This window comes from Vicugna pacos, chromosome 2, assembly GCF_048564905.1.
Source record: "Vicugna pacos chromosome 2, VicPac4, whole genome shotgun sequence".
NCBI lineage: Eukaryota > Metazoa > Chordata > Mammalia > Artiodactyla > Camelidae > Vicugna > Vicugna pacos.
The window spans coordinates 26387488-26413362 of NC_132988.1; the positions used below are offsets into that span (position 1 = coordinate 26387488).

At 30.7% G+C, this 25875-nt stretch overlaps 1 long non-coding RNA gene across 2 annotated transcripts in view; it reads right to left on the reverse strand.

Annotated features, from left to right (window-relative positions):
* LOC140700031 (uncharacterized) overlaps positions 1-25875 on the reverse strand; it is a 154414-nt gene that overhangs the window by 36795 nt on the left and 91744 nt on the right. For both annotated transcript variants that reach the window (XR_012078241.1, XR_012078239.1), the window contains exon 3: positions 12013-12125. This is a non-coding gene — a long non-coding RNA (uncharacterized lncRNA). The remainder of the gene's footprint in view (positions 1-12012; positions 12126-25875) is intronic.

Genomic DNA, 25875 nt, shown 5'->3' on the forward strand with positions numbered 1-25875 from the left:
TATCTTTAAACTGAGAAGTGTTGTCCCACAAAATGTGTTTTTAAAACTAACTTAACTGACAGTATTTTTTGAGAGCATTCCCCTAAAATCTGCTCTTCTGTTTCACTGTAAAAAATAGATCAGGCATCACTGAGCTTGCATTCCTTTTCGAAACTAAATGGAAAGTGCTTCGTGACTCTTTGGGTGAAGCATGTATTTCTCCCTTGCCTGTTGTGTCCTCATTTTAAACCCAGCTTGCATTTCCTATATCCATGCTCAGTCTACTCATCAACTCACAGTACTCAAAGTTATTTTATTTTTCCATTCTAGACCTATAGAATAGAATCAGGAAATGAAAATCTAAAGTTTAAAGAAATTAATTTAATCCAAGCAATAAGTGTGTTTCAGGAAGGGGGAATAATTAAAGTGCTAATTTTACTCTCCTCGCAATTAAAAAGAAATGTCCACTTAAATGTTTATTAATTTAAAACATACATATGCCAAAATGAGAGTTAAAGATTCTGGGCACAAGGTTAATAAATGATAAACCAGATTCTGGTAGGGACAATGGTCAAGCAACTAAAGAGATAATCAAGGAAAGAAACAGTTATGCAATTGGTGACAAATAAAACAATAAAGTTTATACCATGGGATAGAAGTAACCCAGAGTGAGACACATAATGCTTACAGTAGCTGTCTGTCTTTGTATGCTGCTGATTTTATTAATTTTTAAGAATTTTATTTATTTTCTTAATTTCTATGTCACAAATTTATATTGCTATATTAAAAAAGTAATCTATTGTATTTACATTATCTCATAAAGAGACTTTTCCAAGATTCTCAAATCCTTTGAAAAAACCTGTCCATGTATGCTGACTTGATTCGCAAAAAAAGGAAAGCTTCAAAATCCCTAGACATCCGCCCAGCTGTTTCTAGCTTCTGTTATATTTACACTGATTTATCTAGCATGGCATATAATTAGTTGTTTGGGTTACTGAATAAAGCCTGACTGTACTTGATTATGATTCAGAACACATCATTTATATTGTCATTATGAAGGCAGTTTCAGGCCAAGGTGCGTATCAACTCCTTTTTGCTGAGAAAAACATGTAGAAAAAATGGTACATAGCCTTCTTCAAAACAGTATAAATTATTTTCTGTATGTACTTAATGGAAACATTACGTGTTTTTAATTAAATACAAATACGCTTAGAGAGTTTTCCTAAAATACACCTATCTGGGTAACAATGTCTATGGAAGTGTTTTGTTTGTTTTTTTTTTTACAGCCTTTTATGGAAAATTTCCTCTTAAACTTAGTTAAAAATAATTAATTTATATTTACAATGCATATAGCATACTTGAACAGTTGCATCTACCTGTAATAGTGGACACTGCAAACATTTGTTAAAGAGCAAAAGAAAGGAAGGAATTGGGAATAGAGCTGTTATGGATTAATTCTCCTTTAGTATCAAGGTTTTCATATATACCATTCACAAAGTATAATATTTCACACCAAATCTAAAATCATACACTAGTTCATATCTCAGTTTTCTAGACTGTTCGCCAGCCCTTAAGTTGTTGCTGTATTTTTTCAATCTCAAGTATTCTCTGATTTGAAAGTAACTGAACTTAGTTTTATTTTTAAAACAGCAGGGGTATATATAAATGCATGACTGGCATGCAAACATTTAAGAATATTTTTCATGTATAATTAGCCCAGAAATCTAATTTCAGTGGAATATCTTATGAAAGTTATAAATACAGGAACAAATTTGCCTTATAATGTTCCATCCAAGATTTCAGTAAAAAGTCACAATATAGTTTAGGAGTCATAAAAGTCTTTAATTTATGTATCAATGCCTACCTTCATTTGGGTTGGTGATCTACCTAGCAGCATGGGAGGCAGTCCCCAATTGCTCATATCAACTACCCGGTGACAGGAGTGCTGAGATTAATTGCTTTAAGGCTAAACCTGACTAAGCTATTCTAAAGGTCAGTCAAAGACTAGCTAAAAAGCACGTGAAGACTCTGTGGAAGCACTTAACTACTGCAAACTACTGTAATAAATTAGTGAAAATTTGCTGGTAACTTCTTTTAAAAAAAAAACAGACAGTTTTAGTGTATTAGACTCTTCTTGTGTACTCTGGAATGAGACCAGCTCCCATCTTTTTATCGGGAAAATTGATTTAGGATTTTTAGCCCCAGCATTATTCTTGCTATATGAGGAAACAATGCTAGTTTCTTTGCTGAAAGGGAATGTATTTTACAAATTAAAGGGAAAATACAAGATACATTTGATACCTGGGTATAATCAGTATAAAGGTAGTCTCAAATTCTGCTATTGCTGCTTGCTATTCTTGGCTAATATCTACACCCTCCAAAAGCATCATTGAAGTGAACAGTCTGAGAGATAAGATCACTCATGGGCTTTGCTATTTCACATACCTGGATCCGTCCCTAGATGGATGTTTTCTATAAGAAGCACATCACCATCTTAGTCCATGAGCTGCTACATAGGTCAGTTACTTCTACAAATTAGGGTACATCTAAAACTAGTTACCTCAAATTCTCATCTGTGATATAAAATATCTGCTGCAAAAGTTGGTGTCACTTTGACTGAGATTAGGCAAAACTCTTGAACAGTTCAGAATCAGGGACACTGTTAGGAATGATAACCTCTATGATTAGGTATTTAAAAATAGGATGACCAAAGATAGTAGAATTGGAAATGAAAAGCACAGAAAAGATGAACACAACTTCCATTTGGTCAGAATTATTTACAAGCATCAAGAAAAATTAGGATTCCAGGGGGAACAAAGTTACGAACAGGAGAATTCGCAGGTTTATTACTCCATAGTTCGGAAAACAGACCCCTTTTGATTTAACTTTTTGTCAAACTTCATGTAAACTGATTTCTTTAATATGTGGTTCATGTGTGTCCTAATTCATGAGCTAAAAGGCCAAGCTATGGGCTAGTTTATGTGGTTATTTAAACTGTAAACAACAACAACAAAATTAGCTTTCCTGGACATGTTACATCACTAGAGCAGATAAGGAAGTGGTCCTCAAGACCGCAAGTTTCTTCTTTTCGTTTTTCAAAGCAGAGTTTCTGTAGCTTCTTGCCCACAGAAATGAGCAAGGAAAAAAATCTGCTGTCAAGATTGAGTGACAACTTGTAATAATTAACATCATGAACAATAGACAGCTTTCCTTACTCCTACTCACTAAGCATGGTATTCAGAGTCATTGAAACTGTTTGAGAGATAATAAGGACTAAAGAACTTGCAGGTGTTATACACAGAGGCAATGAGCAATGCAGTCATTATACCCCTCTAATTCCAACCAAAACAATCTCCCAAACAGTTGCAGAGGAACTTAATGGTGACTCATTTTAAGAAGGAAGGTTCTTAAGTGTAGCTGTGAGCCACAAACCTTTGGAAGGAAGATTAGTAGGCAATTTTTGGCCTCATAGTTACAATCTTTATGGGTGATTTTACCTGAAGTTTGGCTTCTGTCTAGCTACATCTCGGATTCCTTTGAACACCTGTGTGCCTGAGATTTGCTGCGAGATTGCCATTGCCATTTTCAGGAGAAGAATTATGCCAGCTGCTTTGGAATTGGTAAGGGATCTATTTGAGACAGAAAGAAGTCTAGGAAATGACTGAGAGGAAGAAAGCATACAGTCTAGTTTAGGAGTCATGCTTTTCATGTCACATAGATGGGATTTTCTTTCCCAGGGTTGTCTTTTTGAATTCCTCCTTGAAATAGCAGCCATACTGAATCCTGATGAAACAACACCTGTTTCAACCCCAGGGCAGGCTTTTGGCCAGTAATCCTTTTGGATACTGATTCATTCAAGTCTGCTAAATAATTAGTGAGTCAACTTCCCAGGTTGATTTCCATTCCTATGGGCAATGTTAACTCTTCTCTGATTTGAATTGGTTTTTAATTCCAGAATATAGCTTCTAACAAATGAGATCTAAGTTTAAAAATACAATTTCCTTTTTAAAAAAAATTGTTAAAGTAATACTTAATTTTAAACTTTTTATGAAATGAAAAATAAAAACTCCCCCAAATATTTATATTATACATTGCAAAGCATCAGTGGCAAAAATAAAAATATAATCTAGGATTCTGGAAATGAATTCAGTGATGTGTTCTTACTATGACAGTGTCTACATTTTTATTTATTTTATATAACTTTTCCTATTTTAATGTAATCACTTAGTTGAAAATGACACTAAATAATGATGATGCATACTTGTTGATTTCATGTGAACTGTTCTGTCCATCAACAACACCCCTGGCCCAAGTGGTGCTGACAATAGACATGTTCCATGAGCTAACTTTGATTATATAACTTTAAAATTAAAGCAATTGGGAAATTTGCATATGCTGGTACATAAATATTAATCTAGACATGTCATCTATAACTCATTGTGACTATAAATTTATCATGTAAACTGATGCTTTTTAAATATGATATACATACTTTATTCTATACAATAAAGAGACTTACAAATAATTTAAAACCTTTAAGCCTTTTCATATTATATCTACAAAATATTCAAAAGATGGATCACACAAAATACAGGTAAACTCAGTTACATTTCTGAGCATAAATTTTAGGCCAATTGTAGGAAAGGGAGATAATAATCATTTTAAAAGAGGTTCCACTAAAATATTACATTTTCTCAACCTTGTCAAGCAATCACACAATCAGGGACATTCACTGGCTCTCTGATCATTCCATTCTCTGCCATCTGCCTCCTGTATTGCTACTGAAACTATTCTTATAGAGCTCTTCAGTGAAGTTCTTTTTAAAAGATCCAACAGAAATGATATGCAACAGAAAACTGTAAAAACTGCATTGAACTATATCTGATCCATACTGAGGAATATTAAGCAGGTTGAATAACTATTCCATAGAAGTACATGTGATGATATGAAATACACTTCAATAACTTAATAAGGCATTCTGAATAGCGTATTTTAATTTGTCTAATCTACAATTAAAAACATAATATTAAACTTCTAAATACTAGCTTATGTCTTGAATAGAGACAGAGAGGTAGAGATCAATAAGACTGAGTTACAAAATCATCGGGAAAAAATTTAAATCACACTCCAATTATTGGACAATAGTTATCTTTAATCAGTAGTTTTGGGGATAATTTTATTTCCCTTGATGCTTGTTCTCCTCTGTTTTAAAATTTATAAATCACATACACTATATGTTAAAAATACATTAAAATAAAATTAATAAATATGATGTGAAAGAGAAGATACTAATGCCTTAAATATTTATTTTTAAACTAAAGAAAACTATGATACAGTACAATTTTTAAATTTAATATACAAACCCCCATATAATTTAATTATATTTTTAGTATTTCATACTTTTACAGTGTTAAAATGCTGATACTTCATAATTAAAAAGAAGAGCTGCTACTATGTGAAAAGAAATCAGATCTGATGGCAATTAAACATTTAAAATAATTAACCTGAAATTATAACTATCAACTATCAAATGTTGCTTTTTTCATATATATCCTCAGTCACCTGGTATTACATTGCAATAAATTAAAGTTAATGAAAATTATTTTAACATAATATCTGAATGTTACCATCGTTATGTTCTTACTATTATTATTTCCAAAAATGAATATTTCTTTCCAAAGGAAAGAAAACATATACATACATAAATTAGCAATTTAAACTTTCCTGACTGCTCAGATCCTATTCAATGAGTTTTTCTCTCTCAGCCTTGATCCCATGTGAAAATACCACTAGCATAACAAGTCAAAATACAGTTCTGAAATGTATTTGAAAAGAGTACTGGTTATTTTTACAGAGACTACAGATGCTGGCTATTTATTTTAAACTAAACTGTTTTGAGAATGACCTGGTGAGAGATCAGGAAAACTGTTAGGAATTTATTTGATCCTATTAAATAGTCATCCAATGTACAAGTTAACAACACAGTGATCTCCTAATTATAGAGGCAATATTTACGAAATTCACCTCTTACATATTTTATTTTATAATACATAACTTGTCATTGTTTTTATTCAGAACTCTCCTAGCTCATCTGTCCTAGAAAAAAAGGAGCAGCGTTGTTTTCATTTCAACCTAGAACATCAGTTTGAGATATAAAGCTCTTTTGTGAGTTTAATTCCATCATAACCTCAGCGATGTCTAACAATTAGTGAAGTATGTGCATCTTTTCTCTAGTATCATGAAACATAAATTTATGATATTTAATATAAATGTTGAAGATACTGTAATGTAAAATAATATAAAATTTCCTTCTGATGAATTAAATAATGAAAAAATTGATATATTTAATAAATACCGTTGCTTATGTTTTGATTTATAAGAATTTATATTATACCAAGCCCTGACAACAGTAGTGCCACTTGACTTTTGATCAAAAATGTTTATCCTTATTTTTCATACATTTAAGTGACTACATTCTTTAGTGTTTTGGAGGCCCACAGCCACTTGACTATACCTTAGACTTCTGTTTTACTTTGGTATTTTACTTTATGGTAGCTATAACAAATAACCTAAGGTGGTTCTCTTCTGTGATAAGGGAATATTAATTCTCAGGAACAGATGTGCACTTCCCAGTTTTCCTGCCAGGTACGATAGTTGTTGTTGGGTTTTGTTTTGTTTTGTTTTTTGCAATTTCACTTTTGTTCTGACTCAGCCCTGGCTACAGAGCTAAAGATGGAATACACATTTGACAAAATTTTTGAATAGGATGTTTAAAGGGCACTTTCAAATATTTATTTATTTGCTGTTGTGTTTAAATTCCAAGCATCTTTTTGACAATATAACATATTAGCAAGACATATAAAAATATGTAAGTTATGGCCAACTACAAAGTTTTAGGGCAACTTCAGTTTGCAGCAAACAGTACACACAAAACTTCCTCATTTCTGATACCAATTGCAAGTTTGAGGGGCAGGGTTTACAAAGCTACCTTTGGGTTTGATAATTCACTAGAAGGACTCATAGAACTCAGTTAAAGCTAACATACTTATGTTTACAGCTTATTACATACAAGGAAAAGATATAGACTAAAATCAGCCAAGGGAAGAAGTGCATAGGGCACAGTCCAGCAAATGTACCAAACACAAGCTTCCCAACTCATGTAGTTATGAATGCATTAAAATCCCAGCATCAATGCCAGACAATACACATGGAGTCTTGGTAACCAGGGAAGTGTTCCACTCTAGTGTACAAAGTTTTTACTGGGCTCAATCACATACTACCCTTGTGACTGACTCTTAGCCTTCAGTCCCTCTGGAGACTGGGTTAAAACTATTATTTTCTAGTCTCTTTTGGGGACAAAACTAATACCATGTGGCCCAGAGCCCCAATCATGAAACACACTGTTGAACTGTCTGTTGGCCAAAGCCCCCAGGCAAATAAAGGCTAACCTATCGGGAAGGAATGTCCAATGGCCTAGAGATCAGCCTGAGGGAAAAGGCCAGATCTCCTGCAAGGTAAGGTTAATTATTCACTACCTAACAAAAATCAATCAATCAATCAAACAAAAACAAAAACAAAAACTAGACACAAACACATAATTCAGCAAACATGCAATGTAATACTTTTCATTACCATTTCTCCCATACTTGATATTTCCAATAATTTCTGTGACTTAGCTCACAATTAGAGTAAAACTATGATGTAACTGAAGGAAACTGCCTTGCATACTATTGAGATCTTTTGATATGGACTTAGGTGGTCCTAGTTTTACATCTCAGCTCAGTTTTTAAAAATCTAGAAAAGAACATATTTCTATCCCTTGTTTCTAGAATCAGCCCCTAAATTAAAGGAAAATTCTCAAGGGTGCATCCCTCAAATCTCACTTTATAAATATTCCTTTCTAATGGTTTTATCAACATGGAAATTACAGGAAAGAGCAGAGAAAATAGCAAACTTTCTTTTCCAGTTATTTATTTTGTCCCCTTTTCAATCTCCCGTTTCTACATACAGAAACTCTTTCTTCTATATTAATTAGAATCAATTAACTAGTGAATGAATCTTGTAGATTCAGATGTAGATTTTCATCATCCACATAAAACTCACAATCAATAAACGAGTACATGGATAGCAAAAAACTTTGAGTATATAAAGTAAAGGTACATAACCTCAAACAACAAAGGACTCCTAAAAAATCAAAAGACAAATGATCCTACAGAAATTTGGAAAATATTACTAATATGAAGTGTACACAAGAAGACAATCAAAAATGATAAAGCACAAAAAGATACTCAGCTTCACAAATAAACAGAGAAATATAAATTATATTGAGGAAAAAAATTGTGATTTTTGCAAAATAGATTTCCAGGAAAACATATTCTTAAATATGGTTATTGGGATGAGATATTAACACTGTCTTCTGAAGTATCTCCAATGATTAACGTGTTATTTTGTATATAATTGACACTCAATTAATATTCATTAAAGAATGAATGGATTCTGGAGTATAAATCTGGAATGGATATGTTTTGTTTCTGATTAAAACTACTGATCATTAAGCAGATGGACTATACTATTGACCTTTTTATAAAATTTGAAAAGCTTACAACAGACATGCTAAATGTATACCCAGAACAGTCCTATGTGGAGGAAGAAGATTGTAGTAAATGTCCAGATATACTTAATGTAATTAAACCACCATAGCAATGAAGCTACTTTCAAAACCTCCTTATTGTAACCAAATCCTTGCATGTATATAGTTACACAATTACAAACATATACATCATTTAGTACCAATTTATGATCCTCATAATATGGTAAAATTCATAGTATAGGTTTATTATGCATATATTATGAAAAAATGAAAAAACTTAGTAAGAAACACTGAGTGAAGCAGCCAAGGCTATAAAAATTTGTAAATAATGGAGCTGGAAGTATAATTCTGTCTTCTTGACTCTCAGCCCATTACTTTTCCTCCCTAGTACTAAAAATCTTCTCTTTCTAGGTAAACTCTAGAAGACTCAAAATTTATAGTATGTACAAAATAGTATCAAAAATATTACAGTAATGCAAATAATTAAAGCAGAGCTAAAACTAATTTTTGCATATATATACTTCTAAATTTCTATTTTCACCTAGTACTTTCTAAACACAAATACCTATTGTATAAGATCAGAAAAGGGAAAATCAAACATGATGATGATTTTCCCCTTTTTCTTAGATTATTACTTCTGTAGTTTAGTTCTTTGTTATCACTGTCAGCCTCTTTCAGAGTAGCAACCCATCAGTGTCTTACACCACTTCCTAGGACTGCCATGTTCTCTCTCTGTCTCTCTTTTTTTAAAAATAGGTATTATCCTTTAGAGCAGTTTTAGGGTCATAGCAAAATTGAGCAGAAGGTACAGAGATTTTTCATATACTCCTGACCCTACACATGCATAGCCTCCCCGACTATCAACTTTCTGCCCCAGAATGTCACATCTGTTGCAATAAGTGAACCCACATTGATATATCATCACCCAAAGACTACCACTGACATTAGAGTTCACTCTTGGTACTGTGCATTCGGTGGGTTTGAACAAATGTATAAGATGTGTGTCCACCATTACAGTATCCTTCAGAGTTGCTTCACTGCCCTAAAAATCCTCTGTGCCCATCTATTCACTTCTCCCCTCCCAACTCCTGGCAACCAGTAATTTTTTTACTGCCTTTTCCCGAATGTCATACAATATGCACCTTTTCAGGTTGGCTTCTTTTATTTAGTAACATGCATTTCAGTTTCCTCCATGTCTTTCATGGCTTGATAGTTCATTTCTTTTTAGTGCTTAATAATATTACAATAGTGTTTCTTTGGATAATTATTCTTTTAAACTCAGCAGGCTTTCTGGTCATTATGTTTTCACATTAAACACTACAAATTAATTTTAACCAAAAAGAAAATATTAACTGGTAGGAAACTGTTGTCCTATCTCAGCTTTAAAACAGAATGGACTTAACAATTAAGAAGTTATTATTTATTTAAGCTTTAGTCAAATAGCTAAATCAACTTGGCTTTCACTTGGTTAAAATATTTCTGTTGTCTTAGAATGTTATATTCTCCTAAGTTCCATTTACTGCTCTCTTACTAATTTGAATTTCAGATTTCTCCAAAATTATAGTTCCTAAAAGCATGAAGGTCATATTTGGCTCTTCTATTCCATATGGAGCTAATAAGATCAGATAGCCTTGATTTATAAAGAGACAAATGTGGATGCTTATTTCTATGTAGGTTACTTACCTACTACTAACTGGTCAAATACTTCATTATTATCATATTATTATCATTATTATTTCTATAATTTTAATGATCATCATTTTATTGTGTTTCCTATAAAGTCTATCAAACACACAAGATAGTATATATTATTTTACACTTTAAAAATTGGAATCATAGGATACAATAGCCTCAAAATATATTTTAGAGGAACATAAGTTGACCTATTTTTTAAAATAACATACATTCCGTTTTCAATTTTTTGACCCAAAATGATTTATTTTGATACATACTTTTTACTGATCATTTCTGAAGAATACACAATATTTTTCTGGGTAAAATTTCATTGAGAACTTATGATTTCAAAATACTAATTATTAAAAACAAATGGTTAGAAGTCATAAAAACTGAACATTACTTTTTTCTGGCTTATATATTTAATTTCACTTGCAAGTATTATGAAATAAATATATTAATAAAACATTTTGAGTATATTATTTGATCAGATTAAGCCAAAAACATATTACAGTGAAATATTTCTATAGTCATACAATCACCAGAGAAAATGAAATGATTAAGAAAATATTAAGAAATTATCAAGCCACCTTTGGTAAAATAAAAGTATTCTAATTTCAACTTTCAAAAATAAAGTTAGCTCTTACTGTCTAAATTCTCTATTGAACTCAAGCATCAAGGGTTGCAAAATGCAAACTATAATACACATTCATGGAAAATATAGAATAATTCTGTTTTTACTTCAAGGCTAGGTAGAAAGTTATTGAATATATTTACTTCCATAATGTACTTATTTTGACATTAATATATATGCTTTATGTTACACCAACATTGTTTTTCAAAACTCAGGATGTTCAGTGTCAATTTAACCTCTACTGGTTTTATATACTTTGAACAATTCTCTTTTTCTCTCTATCTATCTCCCTCCTCCTCCTCCTCCTCTCTTCCTCCCTCTCTCTGTCTCTGTCTTTCTCGCCTTAATCTGGACTACATCTGTGTGTTCAGATACACATATGTACCAAGTAAAACCATTGATTTTTCTTTTCTGTTCTCGACATAACTAATGTATTCATACAACCTAATAAAAATATGTTTAAGAATGGAATGTAAAACAATTTCATTAGGATATTATATGAGTTCATAATATGCAGCAAACAAAAAAAGGGAAAATGTCTATGCTGCAATCAGCTAGAGAGGTTGTAAAAAAAAGCTACAAGAATCTGGGCTGCTTTTGAAATTGTTTTTAAAGACATTTTAGTTCAGAGTGGACTATGAAACACTTTTGGTTAAAGTCCGATATTGCTTTAATTCCCAATTTGATTTCCTCTTTAAATAGGGGCAAAAAAATGTAAGTAATAAAAAAGGAAGATATAAAGAAAAAAGAAAAATAGTCTGTCTTCATATCATCTCAAAAAGACACCACACATTTTTGGATTCGTGATAGCTAAAAATGAAGTGACCCTAAATATCTGATATTACTTGATACAAAATAAGCAGTGAATATGTTGTTAAAATTGGCACCATTCTCTTTCTATTAAAATGTACTCCAAAATTATATCATCAATTTTTAATAAAAGAGCAAAAATAAACATTGCATCTACTACTTAAGAGTGAAGTCTTTATTCTTCCTAGTCCTGAGGAGCTCCTGAAATTAAGCCCTGCTGGCCTTCAAAGCCAAATGCTCTGAGACAATATAGTTATTCTCTAGTTTATGGATTGACCACGTGGGGGTATGGGATTTAATTATATCATAAGTCCGTCTCTCCTACCTGTCTAATTGTGATGTCTTCTTTATGTCTTTAGTTGTAGATCTTTTCTGGTAGGTTTCAGTCATTTTCGTAGATGGTTGTATTGCAGAGAGTTGTTGCTTCAATAAGTGGTCCTGGGAAAACAGGACAGCTACATGTAAAGAATGAAATTAGAACAATCTCTAACACCATATACAAAAAATAAACTCAAAATGAATAAAAGGACTAAAGTAAGACCGGATACGATAAAACTCTGAAGAGGAAAACATATGCAGAATACTCTTTGACATAAATCAAAGCAATATTTTTTGTATCCCTCATCTAAAGCAAGGGAAATAAAAGCAAAAATAAGCAAATGGGACCTAATTAAATTTAAGAACTTTTGCACAGCAAAGGAAACCACTGACAAAACAAGACAACCTATTGAATTGGAGAAAATATTTGCAAATGATATGACCAATAAGGGATTAATATACAAAATATATAAATTGCTTATAAAACTCAACATCAAAACAAAAACAAAGCCAAAAAAACTGATTAAAAAATTGGCAGAATTTACTAGACATTTTTCTAAAGAGGAAATACATATGGCCAACAGGTGCGTGAAAAGATGCTCAACATCTCTAGTCATCAGGGAAATGCAAATCAAAAATACAATGAGACGTCACCTCATACCTATCAGAATGGCTATCATCAAAAAGAACATAAATAACAAAAGTTAGTAAGGATGTGGAGAAAAGGGAACCCTTGTATACTGTTGGTGGGAATGTAAATTGGTGCAGCACTGTGTGAAACACTATGGGAGTTTCTCAAAAAAAAAAAAAAAAAAAAAAAGAAAGAAAGAAACAGAGCTACCATATGACCCAGCAATTCTACTCCTAGGTACATATCCAAAGAAACCCCAAAAGACTAATTCAAAAAGATGTATACAGACCATTGTTCATGGCAGCATTATTTACAATTGCCTAGACAGCATTACTTACAAATGACAAGTAGCATTATTTACAATTGTTAAGTATTCATTAACCGATGAATGGATAAAGAAGTATACACACACACACACACACACACACACACACACACACACACACACACACACAATGGAACACCACTTGGCCATAAAAAAGAACAAAAATTTACCATTTGCAGCAACACTGATGGACTTGGAACACATTGTGCTAAGTGAAATAAGTCAGAGAGAGACAAATACTGTATGGTATCACTTATACGTGGAATCTGAAATATACAACAAACTAATGAATATAACAACAAAAAAAAGCAGACTCACAGATAAAGAGAACAAACTACTGATTACCAGTAGGGAGGGAGATAATGAGCATTTAGGGGTAGGGGGAGTGGGAGGTACAAACTGCTGGGTGTAAGATCAGCTCAAGGATCAACACAGGGAGTATGGCCAATATTCTATAATAACTGTAAATGAAAAGTAGCCTTTAAAATTGTATAAAATGTAAGTAAATAAATAAACATGTTTAAGTAATAATAAAATGACAACAGAGATGCTGTTCAACTGGGCAAATTAATATGTACATAAAAACACCTGGGAATGAATTTTTCATAACAGTTTTATGATGACAATTATTTGAAATTTATGATTCAAAACCAATGCAGATTAATCTTTTGTCTTATAAAATTTTAATAAGCAATACTTTTGTTGGTAATTAAATAAAATTTCCACCAAAGGTAAAAATATTCCTCTGAAAACAATTCAGTCATTTTACACAAAGTTACAATTTAATTAATTCATAGAATTGAGGAAATAAATGCTGATTGTCATATTTTTTGAATATTACAACTTTATTGGTATAAGCGCACAAAAGAATTCACTGGATATGTTAAAACTTTGTTAAATCAGTGTCAGTTTTTTACACTTCTAAAACATAAAATGATATATATAGTGATAATATAGAGTGCCAACAAGCAAAGGAAAATGTAGATGCTTACTTATTAATTTCATATTTGTGTATTATGTTCCCAAATTGTTAATTAGGGTGTAATCAGGGTATATGTATGTTTTGAAATAGCCCAAGATGAGATGAACAAATCTCTAAAAGGAATTATAAACACTAAGGCAGTATTTACATATGGGTCTTGGCATGATGATTGTGAGCAGAAATTTGTTAAGTAAAAGAAAAAGTTTAATTTACATATTCAATCATTATGATAACTATGATAATCTAATGATAGGTTTACTAAAACATTCAAACTAATTGTAATTTAAGAATTAGTCCAACTTAAGACTGCTTTTAGTAGTTAGAAACATATAAACTTCCATTTATTTATTCTTATTGTGGAATATTTTAAAATATTCATTTTAAAGTTATTCAAATATGAATATAAGATTATTGCATGATTTTGAACTATAAATGATCTTTGTTTAATCTCACTTAGAAAACCCATGTAAATCAGACTTTTAGCATCCTGAATTTACATGTTTAATAAATAAAAAATAATATTCTCAACATATTAAATAATCTAGAGATTAAGAATAAGCAAACATTTTCTACATGTAAAAGAAATGATCACAGTATTGCCAACATTTTCATAAATCTATGTGTTCAACAGATTGTAAGAATCTAATATGTAGTCTATTATGAAATTGGGGTTAAAAAATAAAATACTGAAATATTTTCCTTAAAAATTAATAAATTTTGCTGGTTTTATTCTGACCAATATTACAGAATATCTTTTCTAACCAACAATCAGATATATTGTAAATATTACAGCTATTGATGTTAAAATAACAATACTGATAATAACAATAATGCCTGCCTATTGTTAGAGTCTTACACCAGAATATACTTAGAATGATTAAGTACATGGATCCAGGTAGAGCAAGATAGTTTTGTTTCCTCTATCTACTTATTATTTTAGAATGAATAGTTTATATATCCAAGTAAATTATTCTTACTATTCATCTTTGTCACTTTCTCTTTTCCTTTCTGTCAATCTTTATCTATTTCTATCACTCTCTATGCAAAGTGAGTCTCAGATTGGTTATTCACTACAACTGTTGATAACCAGTGCCTGATCTGAAAATCAAATACAAGGGAGAGAACTGAAGGGGAGAGAGGTTCTAAATATCCACCCAGAGAATTACTCCTATGCTTAATATTTTACTCTTAGTGGTGTTAACATTTCAGTATAAAATCAACCTCAGGACTATACATTTAGCATGGCATGTAACCGACAGCTGTGACATAACCTTTCTCAACATCTCAATAGGAAATACATGATTCAAAGAAAAATATAAAATTTCTATAAGGTGTCTTTGAAAAGAAGTAGTAAACAATCAATTCCCAAAATCTGGGAGATAGTTTCACTAACTGTAATATTTAAAAGAATTAGACTGAAAAATAAGCAATAGAAAATTTCTATGCTATGCCAATGAAAACTAAAAAAAAAGTTACCCAACAAGAATTGATGAAATCATCATCTCTCTCTTTATTACCTCAACCTCCACCATCGGACTCCACCCATTAGCTTAATCAGAAAGATTAGGAACTCTAGACTACAAACTCTGAAAACTATTTGTCCCCAGGACTTTAAATATATAATAATTAAATTCCTAGGATAAGCCAACTAGATCCAATAAGGAATCATGAAGGTTATTACAAAGTGAGATATACTGTGATTTTCAAAAACTGAAAGTGTTTAAGCAAGCTGGATGACATAAAGCAGACACGCTTTCTATGTTTTTCTATGTGTTTATATATGATGTGCTTTTTAATGAGACAGGCAGTGGAGCCAAGATTAAATTCTGTCTCACATTGGCAGATCAACATAAACTATATACTTGCCAGATGTTGGGAAAGAAATGAACCTATCAGACTGCTTTTATGTGAACATCTGAAAGATTATTGCACCAGCACAAATGTGGGTAACAAACGGGCCCATGGCAACAGAGACATCCTGGATGAGGATAGACAATCTCTCAAGGTTGAAAGCTCCTTGTTCTGTGATAAGTAAAGGAGAAAACAAACTACTCACACATAAATAGTATTGTGAAAGCAAAGATATAAGAGACTGAAAAGATTTCCCTGAAGAATGAGAAGAGAACTAGGCCTATGAAATAGGTTTACATATTATGTAAACCTTTTTATGTAGGAAATTGAATATGATTTATAATTGTGTGGCATTATTCTGTGGAATAAAAGAATAGGAGAAGATACAAATAGAAAAATTGAGATTAAAGGTACAAATCAAAAACCCAACAAGAGAACGATATTTAAGGCAATTAGTTCTAATATGCTACTTGACTCATTCAAAATGACCAACGGCATTTATGTAATGGAACAAGGTGTGGGTTAAAATGATTGCAAAGAACTTTCCTCCCCCCAAAAGTAATACCAAAATTAAAAGCTACACTGGGGGGTAACCAGAAGAGAATTTTAACACTAGGAAGTGGAATTAATATAATGATGGAAAATTGAAAACGACCTGAATTTTGTTTTCATAAAATAACAGCAACAAAATAATGAGAGAATAAGCATAAGAAAAGGAGTTAGTGACAACATAAAAAAAGAGATTCTAAGTAAAAACACAGAATATTAAAAAGAGATAGGTATCAGATATTTCCAGAGCTTAAGAAATAACTGAGTATGCAAAAAGAAAAATCTTTAACACAGGAGAAAATGAATAAACTTACATGCACCCTTAAATGCACTATATCATACTCTAGTATAGAAAACAAAGAGAATAGTGTATATGGTTTCTTATACCTTATTTTTTTTAATACTTGGTTATCACTGGTGTATAGGGGCACCATTAATATTGTGCTATATATTTTTATTCAGTAATGTTATTAATTTTTATCCTATTTCTGGTGGTTCATAGATTATGTTGAAGTTTCTATATAAATAACTACATTACCCAGAAGCAACCACAAATTTTGAAGGTCTTTTCAAATTCATATGGAATTTAGTATCTGGCTTCTACCACATTTCGGTGACTAGGACATCCAGTAAGAATAACAATGCACATTTTTGTCCTGTTCCTGATGTTATGTGGGATGCTTGTGAATTGCAGTGTTAAATATTGAAAAAGATTTTATAGGTATGAAAGAGTAAATACAACCCAAGTTGTGCAAGACCTTAATATAGAAAATTGCAGAGCATTATTAAAGAACAAAAAGAATGTCTATAATTAGAATGAAAATTTTAAGAACATAATTTCTCTTGCAGTCAACCTATAAATCCAGTGCCAATCTCATCAATGTATCAGTGAGATATTATTACAGAATTTGAAAAGGTGATCCCAAAATTCATATGGAAGACCAAGGCAATTGTAAGAATACAGGAATAGAACATATCTAATGAAGGATAGAAAATTATTATAAAACTAAGAATATAATTTTTGACAGAGGTATAAATTACAAATTATAAATCAATGAGACAGAGAATAGGTCAGATATAGACACATAAGTACACTTAGTTATTTGCTATATGCCGTATATGATATTTGTGGTGTAAAACACATTATACATCAGTAAATTGTACATGGATATTGAATATCACATATGAACATATATATACACATATATATAAGCATACATATATATCACATACATATATAAACAGAACTGGATCTTTACCTCACATGTACAGTAAAAGAATTGAAGTGGATTAACATACAAATAAGAAAAATAAAATTTTTAATTACTAGATAAAAATATAGAAGAATATCTCAGTGATCTCACCATAGGGAAAGGTTAAGGAAATAATAAAATTTAAAGTAAAATATTCACTTATTTAATCATTCAACAAATATTAAGCAACTGCCATGTTCCAGAAATTCTTCTAATGTTAAGAATGTAGCAGTTAATGCAAAATTTCCTGTATCATAAAGCTTACATTTTTGGAGTTACTAGTTTTTAACAGCATCCAAAAGAACATATAAATGCAGAATAAGAGAAGACATATCACACAAAGAATTACTATGCTCAATTTACTTTTCAAAATTAAAAAACATAAAGACCAAAACAAACAAATACAAGAGATTGCAGGATATTCATCATTGCTTCATTCATCCATTTTTTTAATCTTTCTCTATCATTTTCCATATCCCAGGACAAAGAATTTTATAGACTGCATCAGGGTGCTCCTCTGCTCTCTAACTCCACATTTCGGTTTGGCCAATGGGATCCATTAGCAAGAGACTGGAAGGCAATGAGGAGAGGAGGGCAAAATATTTATTTTCCTGTCTACACTGCCTGCTTGGACACCTTCTGTTAACTACGTTCCTCTGTAAAAGGCACATCATCTGTAAGGCAGACATCTCCTAATACAACTCTTCCTATGTTCTAGAAATCATTCACTACATCAGATTAGCCAGTATTAACAGTTCCTTGATGTTGTTAGCCCAAGGGTTCTTCAACACTTTATGTTGATTTCCCGAATACTACCCTCATCTTTATAAAATATTTCTTTGTTAAACTCCTCAGTTATCTCATTTAAGTATACCATCCATTTTCTGTTAGAACCCTGACTGATATAATTGACAGTAAAAATGAACAGGAAACTCACAGAAAAGTAAATCTGAAACAGTATTATGCTTCCATAAAGTCAAATTAAACTCAGTAGGAATCAGAGAAATGTAATACAAAACAACCAATATTTGGCATTCCCAACCTACTAGACAGGCAACAATTTAAAAAGCCTAATAATATCAGACTCTGTGCTGGCAAAGATATGGGAATGTTTGCTGGAAAGGGTATAAACTATATATTCACTTTTAGAGAGCAATTGGGACGTACATAGCAAATATATATATAAACACACTCTATATGTAAACATATATATATACACACACATTTTATATATATGAACATGTGTGTATACACAATTAGATATATTTCCTAGAGAAATTATTATTTATGTACTGAATATCCATTTCAACTTTGTTACAGAAAATTAGTTAAAAAAACTAATTGTTCATCATTTAGGAAATGGAAATATATTTTGTAATATTTACAAAAGGGAATACTTAAAGCAGTCTAAGAAAAAAACCTCCCCATTAGGAAAAAAACAAATAATATAACTTGGAAAATTTTAAAAGATCATAACTGATAGCTGCAATAAAGTCAACACTACTGATGACAAAACTCAGAGATGGAAAGAACCTATGTCTTTGATTACATGGTTAAACCATGGGTCTGCCAGGCCTGAAGCCTGTTGTACCTCTGAACTTCAGAGTTCTATGATCCAAAATAACATCTTTACTGAGTATATCAATTTGATTTAAATGCTCAATAAGCTTTCATCCAAAAAAAAATCCATCATACAAATGAAAATAAGTCCAATATTTATAGTAATAAAATAAATTAAAAAAATAAAATGATATTATTCATAATTTCAAATAAAAATCTTAAAACATTAATTTTTGAAGCCAGTTGTTGGCTTGGAAAACTTTATATGTTAGGGCCATACCTTCTGTTTGACTCCTTCAGTATTATCTTGAGTAGTTTTAACTAGTCTTGGTCCTTTGTTTTCCTTGCAAATATGAAATTAATTTGCCAGTCTTCAGAAAATCCCTGTAAGAATGTCTAATAGGACTGCATTGCATTTACACATACGTAGTATTGGAAGAATTGGCATTCTTTATGGTAGTGAGTCTTCTAATGTAACGATTTGATTGATTCATCATTTATTTAGATTTTCTATAATTTTCCTCAAAACTTCTTCGTATTTTTCTCTAACATGTCTTTCATACATCTTTTGTTAAATGCATTCTTGTGTGCTTAATGTCTTGATGCTCTTTATACTGAATCATTGAAAAATATATTTTCTAATTTTGCTTCTTATGTATGAAAATGCACTTCACTTTACATACTGACCTTGTATCTTACAACCTTCATAAGTTCACTTAATTTTAACATTTAATCTGTAAGTAAAATATTCTATATACATAACCTCATTTGTAAATAATGAGATTATTCATCCTTTGCAACATATACAAATATATTTTCTTGCCTCATTTCATTGCTTAAGATCTCCAGAATAATATTAAGCAGAAGTGTAATAGTAGGCTTTCAATACTTACTCATTTAATGTGATGTTGGCTGAGGTTAATTGGAGATACACTTAATTAAAGAGTCAACTTTTTCTTGCAGTGCCTTTTTTTTTTAACTCATGAATACATATAGAATTTCATTACATTATTTTTCTGCATCAATTGAAAGAATTATGATTTTTCTCATTTGTTAGTCATATTGATTTTAATATTGCTTATTATTTTTATTTATGTATTATTGTTTTTTATTTCTCTCATTTTTTTTCTTTTACTTGTTTTGGGCTTCTATGTGTTTCTTTTCCTAAACTTTTGGGACAGATACTTACATGACTGATTTTCAGCTTTTCTCTAATGTGTGTAATTAAGACTGTAAATTCCTTCTACGCAGAGTACTTGCCTAATTTAAAATTTTTAATCTATGACTTTATATTATCATTCAGTTAAAATATTTTCTTATTAATTTTATTATTCCCTTTTGATTCACAGGTTAGTTAGAAATGCTTATATAATTCAAAATAAGATGAATTTTTCTAGCTTTGTTTTTGAATTCTATACCCCAAAATATACAATAAGTAATTTAAATAGGTTGAAACATTTGAGAATGGGTTTATGGCCCAACAATTGATTAATTATGGAAAACACTCTCTGTGATTTAAAAATAAGAAGCAAAAAATTCAGTTCTTTTTTATTTGTGCTTGTCACAAATTCCATATTATTCCTAAATTTTATTGTGTGCTTTTTTATCATTTACTGAAAGATGTTAACATTTCACAATCTTTGGCTTTTTTTCACATTTAAATTTGTTAGATTTTACTTTTCATAGTTTGAACCTATATTATTAAATGCAGACAAATTTGGAATTACTTATTTGCTTCATTCATAATTTCTATCATTATGCTATAACAATGTATTTCCATTACAGCTTAATTAATTAATATATTAACAATACAGAATTCAAATTTCCTTTTCATTAGTGTTTTTATTCCATTTTTTTCACTTCAAAATTTCTGTATCCACATAATTGTTTCTTGAAATCAGTACAGAGTTGTTTTTATCCAATCTCTTATTGTTATCTTTCAATCAAGGTATTTATTTTATATAGTTGTATTCTATATCTATGCCTTTACCTACATATACTTCATGAATATGTACACATAATGTATTTAATGCATAATAATAAACTAGATAGATGGCTTTTTCAATCTTTTATTTAGACTCATTTTTAAATTATTTTACATTCCTATTAACTTATTAATTATACATTATTTTACTACTATAGAAATGTTTACCCTAGAAATTTCAACAGGCTTCCTTCATTTGTTACAATATTATGTAAAAATTTACTTCTCTACTTTCTAGACAATGCATGAGTCAATTAGAACACTTAATATTTATTTATTCCTTCTCAATATATGTTGCCATTTTATGTCTTCATTTCATATATAATTTAGCCTTTCCATATATATGTTTTTGTGTACAGTCATAATCAATTATGCCATCATAGTTATCATTTACATAATTTTACCTTTCCTAGTTAAAATTTTCTGCATCATAAACATAAATGGAATAATTTCTTTTGTCTGAACAAGAGTTTTAACTATTGCTGAATAAATTCTCATTGTTTTACTATGTCTGGAAACATCCTCATTTTTGAATTACATTTGACTCAATGTCAATTCTTGTTTAATAATAATTTCCTTAAAGCACATTCATTATATCTCATTTTATGCCAGCCTCCATTTTTCCTTTGAGAAATTAGCTACCATTCTTATTTTTACTCCTTTGAATATAGTCTTTGTTCCCCTCTCTGGTTGCTTTTAAGATTTTCAGTTTCTTGGGTTTTAAAGTTTGCTATGATGTGACTTAGTGTCATTACACATGTTTGTGTTCACGTGTGTGCAGAGTGGTGGGGGGTGATTTCATACTGCTAACTTTTATAGTGAGTCTTGAAATAATGACTTAAAACCTTTCATCAGTTATAAAAATGTCTTATTCTTTTCAAATTCACTTCTGCCTACATGCTCCCTCTCTTTTTCTTTGGGGGATCCAATTGTATGAATATTAGAATTTATAAATATTTTGTATTTCTTAGTTATTCTGGCTTTCCCATCATTTTGTCTTCCCAAACTCCAGGTTAGATATTTTCTTTTATACAGTTTGCTAATTCTCTTTCTCAGGTGGGTTTAATCTGCTCTTAAACCCATCAAATATGCTAATTTCAGGTTTTCTTTTCAATTTTGTAATTTATGTTGGATTCATTTTAACAGTTTCTGTTGTTTACCCCCAATTTCCATCTGGTAACTTCATTACTGAAATATTTAACTGCATTTATTTAGAAGTCATAATCTGATAATTCTATTAACTTTATCTCTGTACCTTTGTACTTTCTATTTTGCCTATTGATTTTTGGTAATATATTGTCTTCCCTTATGACTTGTTATTTTGTTTATTGTATTCCAGATATTTTGTCCTCTATGCCACAGTGGTTTTCTGAAGATGTGAAACATTATTTTTACGTATTTGTTGAATGTTTCTGGTTATTCTTAAGATTATTATTCTACAGATATATCTATAAAGCAGTGTATTTCCCAAATATATATAAATTTTACATTTAAAGAGCTATGTAATTGTTATTGTTTTGAGATACTTTAGTTTTCTTAATCTTTAAAGAAATGTGACAAAAATTAGAATGTCATATGTATAGTGTTCTGTATTGATGAATATTAATTAGTGAGTCACAGTAAAAGGGAGAGTAGTAAAAGAGGACGTTTGAAAATATCTGGATAAGCAAATTTAAATAGACTTCTTTCATCATTGAATTACTCTAAGATATTAATATGGGAATAAATAATCCTAAGTATCAAAAACGCATTAGTTACAAATATTAACATATTTGCTGACATAAACATTTATATTAATTGAACGTCACACAGGATACATTTCCAAGCCTTAAACTGTTAGGGACTAGACTAGACGAACTTGAGATAACATCCATCTTTTCCATTATGTGAATTGGGATGATTAAATTTAAGATCAAATAAGGGGTCTTGTTAGCAACTGTCTTCAAATGTATGAATAGTATTTCAAAGGAAGATACTGGCCACCTGTTCTCTTGCTTTACTGAGAATAAAACAAGAGCATTTGAAACTTATGTTTGAGAAAGGGAGTTTCAGGTTAGTTGTAAGAAACAGCTTATTAACATTAACGGTTGTTTAAACAGAAAAGTGTACTACCAAGGGAATTTATATAATTTGTTTCTCTGAATATCAGTAAGAATAAGACAGACAACCACCTGTTTCAGTGGCTCAGTTTGTAGCCCTGCCTGAAATCACAGTGCTGGATCATAAAGCCTCTGGTAACAACTTCCATTTTATAAAGATGTATACAATAACGTCCATTTTATAAAGATGTATACAATATGGAAATGGCAGAGAGAAAAAATATGAAGGCAGTTTTCTGGAAAAAGGATATACTCTAAGAGGAAACCTCACATAAACAAAACAGAAATAAGAGGTCATTTTTATAAACTTAAATAATAATTTTTATGTTAGTAGATTTAATAATAAAATATTAAATTTTTATTTTATACTCTTAGACTTTCTGCATTTTAATCTATTTTATTTATACTATTTTGTTTTACTTTAGCCTGTTGATATTCAGTCTCCTGGGTTTACAGTTTTGTTTTATTCTAAATAAATTTTAATTATAATTGACATGCAATAAAATGCCTATACTTTAAGTCTACCATTTAATTTTCAACAAACATACACTGAGTTAACTACCACCTAAAACAAAATAGAGAACACTTTTATCGTCTCAGAAAGTTCTTCTCATGCAGCACTATGATTCATTACTAACTCCAGACAACCACCAATCTGAATTAAATCACTATATCTTCACCTTGCTTGTTCTAAAAACTTCATGTATATTATATATTAATGTATATTCATACATTATTAATATTCTGAATATTATGGATTCATATATATATTATTTTGTCATTTCATTTGCTCAACAAAATTGTCAGAAATTTATTCATTTCTTTGTATCGATAGGTTGTTCCTTCTTACGGCTGAGCACCATTGATTATTCATAAACCTGTTGATAGGCATTTGGGTTGTTTCTGGTCTTTATCTATTATGAGAAAATCACTCTAAATATTACTACTGGACAAAATGTTTAAGGGGGATACATATGTTTTTACTTAATAGATATCTAGATGTGGAATTGCTGGGTTATATACAGTAGGTAACTTTACAGGTAAATGCTACACATACATACCAAAATAGTTTTCCACCTTACACTTTCACCTACACTACAGAAGAGCTTCAGTTGTTCTGCATCCTCGTTGACATTTCTATTTTCAGTCTCTTTGATTTTAGCTGTTTCAGAAATGACTGGCATTTCCTCATTAACTACTAATTTTGAACACATTTATGTCTTTATTGGGCATTTCTATGCTTTTCTGAAGTGGCTACTTTTTTTTGCATATTATTTGTATTTGTATTAGTCATTTGTAGGAGGTTTATATATATTGGTGCTGAAGCCTTGCCAGACATAAACAACACTGGTACTTTTTCCCACCCTGAGTCTTGTGTTTTTATTTTCTTAACAGTGTCGTCTGTTGAGGAGTCCTAAATTTTTTTTAAGTCTAATTCATCATTTTTTATTTTATTAATAATGATTCTTATATCCTAAGATCATTATTAGCTACACAAAACAACATGGATGGCTATTAAAAAACTATAATAAAGTCCTTAGCTATAATTTTGGATTGGTCTAATTTGCTCTTTAGTTCTGTTCCCTGATTGCTTTCTATATTTTGAAGGTCTGTTTTTAAGTACATATGTAGTTCTGATTGTCATGTCTTCCTGAAAAGTCTACACTTTCTCATTATGCAATGTTCTTCTATGTCTCTGTGATGCTCTTTGCATTGAGATTCAATTTTTAATATTAATGAAACCTCACCAGCTTTCTTGTGCTTACCAGTTACAGAATATTTTTATTTTCCCTCACTTTCAAGTGTGAATCTTGTACCCAGCATATAGTTGGATGTTGCATTTGTATCCAGTCTGACCACTTCTGCCTTTTAATTATGTGCTTTTTAATAGACTTTTACCATTTATTTAATCAACTGTATTGAGTATAACTTTAATATAATTATTGAAAAAATTATATTTATGTCCACCATATTGATATTTGTTTTCTTTCTACTATGCATTTTTGTTCCTTTGTCCTTTCTTTATTCAAGTTAACTAAGTACTACCCCTTAAATGTTCTGTTATTTTAAAAATATATTTTATGTTATATATTGTTGGGCAGGATTTTTTTTCCTTCTGTTTTTCTAGATTCTCTGGCTAGTTTAATAATTAAGTTGACATGAGACAGATGAACAGGAGAAAATCAAAGTTTAATAACACGTATACATGGTAGAGACCCAGGAGGACTGAGCAACTCACCAAAATGGAGAAGCCCCCACCTTAAATATTACCTTTTTTTAAAAACTACTACTTAAAGATAAAAGAGAATGTTGGTTATATTGGTTTAGGACCTCAGAGGGGAGGAAGGCAATTCATACGGAGGTAGAAATGTTTGGTTGTTTACCAAAAATTTGCTGGCTACATAAGACAATATGAAATTTTTAACAACCTCCCTGTCTACACACCTAGTTCACACCAGTTATCTATGGTGATAGCTCACTTTGGTATTTTACCAGAAATCTTTATGTTACTGTGCCATAAATTACAAAGAAGGAGAAAACTCTTCCATAAATAATATAAACCTAAATTTGCTTCTTCACTATATTCAACATCTGTATGAAAATCAAAATGTATGAGCATCTACTTTCCAACCATA